Raw genomic sequence first — 5,447 nt, 5'->3', positions numbered from 1 at the left:
TATCTGTTTATTTCTGTTTCTCTGCCTTGGTCTAATTCTCTGTGTTTCCCTGTTTGTCTGTTTCTCAATCTCTGTTTATCTATGTGCTGTACTTTTTCAATGGGTCTGTTTCTCACTACACCTCTCCCCTTCTCCCGACTCTGTATATGTCAGTCTCTATCTGTCTCACATGTATTGAAACAGACACATACATTCTCATATGTAGTATTCCTTCTTGTCTCTCACATTTTGTCTCTGATCACTTCTCTTTAACCCTTATCCCACTGATAAAAATCGACACACTGAACTGTCTGGAATCAGCCTGCTTGGAGCAGTGTGTGTGAGTGTGTGTGTGTGTGTGTGTGTGTGTGTGTGTGTGTGTGTGTGTTCACTGTGGAGGTAGGGAATCCTCTCTCCACTAAATCTCAGCCAGACAGTTCCAGGTTATCTCTGATCTTGGGGCCTGCTCCAGGACTCACCGGTGAGACCTTATGGGTGGCTTCCAGCTAAAGGGTAAGAGGTATTCTGAGATGGGACTAGGGGTGGAGAGGAAGAGGAAAAGAATTAGTGTACCAACTGAAACTCAGAGTAGGGAAGAAGTTTTGGATATAATGGAATCCCACTCAAGCTCCTGGGGCACAATAGAAAGTGTTAAATTTGGAATCTGTGGGCTAGGGTTCAAATCCCTTATTAGCTACATAACCTCAGGCAAGTCAACTTCTCTGGGCTTCATCTACCCTTTACCCAATGCCCCCACCCTTACAGTCCCTCCTGGAGCAAGTCTGGGGCTGATCCTTTTCTCTTTTGGCAATTTTGCCTCCCACCCCTGCAATAGCATAGAACTTCCCACAATACACACTGATGCTCCCTGGATACTGGGAACCCAAAACACTTTGTTGAAAGAGTTCCAAATAATAACAACAACAAAGATAATGTGTCTATGTCTGGGCTAATTTCATTCCCATACTACCCATGCTTAACCTTAGATGAAAGTTCCAGATCCTAAGGAGCTGCACTATGGATAGGTAGGCTCACCCCTATGCTCCTATAGAGCCATTATTGGTCAAACCTCATTGAATCCCAACTCTATCTGATGATGGAGACAACAGGGAAGGGATCCTCTTCTAATCTCTAGATTGGGAGTTCTTAACTGACGTTGTGAACTTGGGGTTTTTTAATATTTTGATAGCTGTATTTATATATAATTGGTTTCCTTTACAATCCTATGTAATTTACGTTATGCATTTAAAAATATTTCTCTTGAGCAGAAGTCCCAGAGGCTTTACCAGACTTTCCAAAAGAAAAAAAAATAGGTTAAGAACTCCCTTTCTAGATGATCAAGAGTTTTCTCAGCTGCCTACACCCAGGGATTAAAAAAAGGAGAAGGAGGTTGTGGGGGGAGGAAATTTCCCCCCATAAAAAGCTTCATCCTGGGTCTTTTCCAACTTCCTTTGGTATTTCCTCTACTCCCCACTCTGTTTTAGCATAACTAATTCCGTGCAAACAATAAAACTTTCCCAGAGTGGAAGGCAATTTTGGCTACCATCTATATAGGGTTAGGGACTAGACATGTGATTTCATTTTTATAGGAAATTCCCCGTACCCATGCAGGTTGACATCTTCTCTGCAATTTATAGTCTTAGAGAATTGCCTCAGATGTTAAGTGACTTGTTTAGGGTCACACAGCCAGTATGTGTCAGAGTTGGAACATGAACCCAGGTCTTCTTGAATTGAAGACCATCTCTCTATCCATTACACTATTATACTTAAGGTCTATCAGTGGCAGAGATGCTACCAGCTATATTCAGCTGAAAGCAACAGTACAGTTTTACACTGTTCAGCTAGCTGAGTTCAGGTTTAAAGCACCCATTGCTATCACTGTCACTACAAGTGACAACTCAAGTTTAAGATGATCCGATAGATCTGTCTGGGTTCTATTATTGCTCCCCATTAGTCTTTAATATTCTTTGCTATTTGGTTCTTAAAAACCTACTCCATTGCTTTTGATTGAAACTAGCTGTTGGTCTTCACTTATACACTGGAGAGTCCTATTTTTCCACACTTTGCTCTTTGGCCTCAGGAGTAGTTACAGTTCTTGCCTCTGTATTTCCACTATAAATAAATAAACATATGTGTGAATGCACATGCATATATATGTATATACATATATTATACACACATATATGTATATATATATATGACTATGAACAGTACTATGAGCAAGTCCTCTCACTGGGCCTCAGTTTCCCCATCCATGAAATGAAAAAGATGAAAAGGGGTAGAATATATAATTCTAAGGTCTTTCAGCTAATACACTAAGATCTCCAATTCTACTCTACCCCATCCCCTAGATATGGGAGATCTTTGTCCCTTAATTCCAATCCCATTTTCCTGACCCACCCTCACTTGTAAGAGCCCGATATCTTTCCATCTCGTGGGAATCACCATACTGCTTTATCACTAATTCCATACTCTTTACTATAAGACTTAATTAAGATTAATTTCCTTTATGGCTTAAACAATATTTAGTTTTTCTCTCTTCTTTTTGGTTAATTTAGCTTATGGTTTAATTTTTGAAGAAAACAAAACAGCAGCTGAGATATTTTACTTACTTATTTAAATTTATTGTTGTTTTCAGTTCTGCTAACCTCTTCTTACATTCCCCTAACATATATAGAATTATAGATTTAGAGATGAAGGGGACCTTAGAGGTCATTTAGTTCAATTCTCTCATTTTATAGAGAAGTTCAGTGAATTGCCCAAGGTCACACAGTTAATAAATGATAGAGCAAGGTACTCAAACACAGATCCTTTGACTCAAAGCCCACTATGCCTTCCCCTATACCACATAGCTTTCGAATTTCAAAGCAACTTTCATAGACTTCTCCTTTATTAAACAAGAAAATTCCTATATTTATATTTTAGCTTAAAACTCCACATAAACCTTTTAACACAGAAAGTTCTATTCTCTGACCTAGGGTATCTACTCTGAATGCAAAATTTCTTCTTGTGGAGAAAGGTTTGTTTTTTTTTTTTATTAAATCATCTTAACCCTTAACCCCATTCTAGCCAAGCTCTCTCACTGTCCATGCTTCACTGTTCCTCAAACCCCAGAAGAAGCACATCTGCCCCTGAAGTTGTTCTCAGTTGTTCTCTAGATTCAAGGGAAATAATTACTTTCTTCCCCGTTTCTCCAACATCTCACAGAACTGGGACCAAACTTCTTTCCCTTTCCCCCAACATCTCATAGAACTGGGTTAAAAGACCAATAACAGTACTCTTCCTTCCCCAATCCCAAAGCTTCCTCCTCGCCCCCATCCCCAGGTCTTCACTCCAAGGAGTGGCTGGCTCGCTGCCTGCCTCCCTGGCTCCCTGGCTGTCTGCCTCTAACCACTTCCTTTGAAACCTTGCAGCATACTCAGCCTCTAGCATCCTGCCCAAATCCTTTACTCTCCTTCCTCCACCTCACAGCTGTTACCCCCCACACCACTCTCATATCTCTCGTCTCACACCTGAATGGACTATTCTTTGGCACCACTCCCGCACTCCACCAGCTGCCCCTTTCATTCTCATTAGTCACAGTCAGCTCTGCCTGAACTGCTCCTGCTTGGGGCTTAGCTCCCTGGACCCATCAATACTCTCCACTCAGATAAAGCAGGGGCTGTTAAGAGAAACCCAGTCTGGGACTGGGGATTGTATTGAGTGATTGTAAAAATTCAGTCATGTGACCATAAAGGAGATGTGCCTACCTGCAGGGGAGGAAGGGAGAGGCTTGAGTTCTAAAGCATTGAGTCCTAGGCAGGAGGTCAGAGAAATCTGAACTTTCTGCCTTTCCATCCCCCCTTAACTTGTCATTTTCCCTTCTAATATCAGATGGCAAAATGTGTGTGTGTGTGTGTGTGTGTGTGTGCACGCACACGTGTGTACAGCTGTTATGGGGACATGAGGATTCTGTTCAGGGTCCCATTTCACTGCTTGGGTAGGCCATTAACAGTCCTAGCCTTCAGCAAAATCATGAAATGTCAGAATTATAAGGATTAGAAGAGACCTTAGAAACCACCTGAGACAGCAGTCTCATTTTTATAGTAAGGAAACTGAGGCCTAGAGATGGAGAAGGCTTGCTGGATGTGATCAAATGAGAAAAGATTTGTAAAAAGCACTTAGCACAGTGCTTGGCACACAGTAGACAGTATATAAAATTGTATTTCCTTTCTCTTCTCTTCCCTCAAAGTCACAAACTTTAGCGGCATGTAGGGACCAGTCTCCTGTTACTGAAGGACACAGGCCTTTTGCCTTGCAGTTCAATCTTCCTTCTTATATACCATAGATTTGAAAGTACTCAGCTAGGATGATGTTAGAATGAAATAGGAGAAATTTGGATTTGGCAACCCCAGTTTCCTATTTTTTGGTCTTTTTTCTGTAAAAAGTAATTTTGGGAAGCCCCATGGAGACCTCTCTAAGACCTCTACTGCCTGCCTCTTCAAGGGCTTAGGCCCTCTTCTGTCTCCCATCTTTCATAATACAAATAGACTTTCAGAAAATGCTCTATTATTAGTCATTTGCCCTTAAAGCATGAATAAAAAGTAATGTGCTATGTCTGAGTGGTATTTGTATTTTTAAAAAATAAATTTTGTTGATCCCTTTTGTATTTATATTGCCTAAATTTTCTCCTCTATCTCTCCCTCTCACCCTTTCTGAGAGCTATCCCAACCACAAAGAAAAAAAGAAGAGAAAAAAAATCAGTATAACCTATCAATACATCAGAAAAAAAGGTGGTGTTTGTACTTTAAGCCCTTTTGGTCATCACAGAATGGCAGATTTTGCCAGACAATAGGAAGTGAAGGAGGGAGGGAAAAGATACCTTCTCTGGTCCCTGAAATTCCATTATAATAGACAAACCCATATTTTTATTATCTTTTTTAAATGTTTTTCTGCCTTTTGTTTCTTATACTAGACATCTCCCCTCACCCACCTGAACCCTCCCTTTTCTCAAAGAAATCTAGTTAAGGAAAAACAGTCAACACAGGGACTATTTTTGATTCAAAAACAATATTGAGTATCCATTGATATTGAGAGGAGGGAGGTGTGTTTCATCATTTTTCATATGAAGTCAATGCTAAATATGAAGCATTACTGTCTTTAATCTGGGTTTAGCTGTCCTTTCACCTTGTTTTCACTTATACTATTGATTTGTCCTTGTGTATATTTTTCTCCTCATTTAGCCCTCTTTGCTCTGTATCACTCCATGTTTCCCATGTTTTTCCATGTCTTCCCATGTTTTTTTTAATTCCCCACGTCCATTTTTTAACAGAATGATCATATTATATAGTCCAGTTAATCTCTCCCACTTTTCCTATAGGCAAAGGTGTATGTCCCCTGACCATAAAAAGGCAAGTCCCAAACTATCTAGCTATCCATCGTTTTATCCATCTCTCTCTCTCTCTCTCTCTCTCTCTCTCTCTCTCTCT

General features: G+C 40.3%; 1 protein-coding gene across 11 annotated transcripts in view; it reads left to right on the top strand.

Moving 5' to 3' along the window:
- Positions 1 to 5,447, top strand: part of LOC114027750 (protocadherin gamma-C5-like) — a 115,778-nt gene that overhangs the window by 103,779 nt on the left and 6,552 nt on the right. The window lies entirely within an intron of this gene.

Source organism: Vombatus ursinus, unplaced genomic scaffold (assembly GCF_900497805.2).
Source record: "Vombatus ursinus unplaced genomic scaffold, bare-nosed wombat genome assembly UNPS02014863.1, whole genome shotgun sequence".
Taxonomy (NCBI): domain Eukaryota; kingdom Metazoa; phylum Chordata; class Mammalia; order Diprotodontia; family Vombatidae; genus Vombatus; species Vombatus ursinus.
The sequence above is the reverse complement of the archived record's forward strand: the minus strand, read 5'-3'. Positions and strand labels throughout refer to the sequence as shown.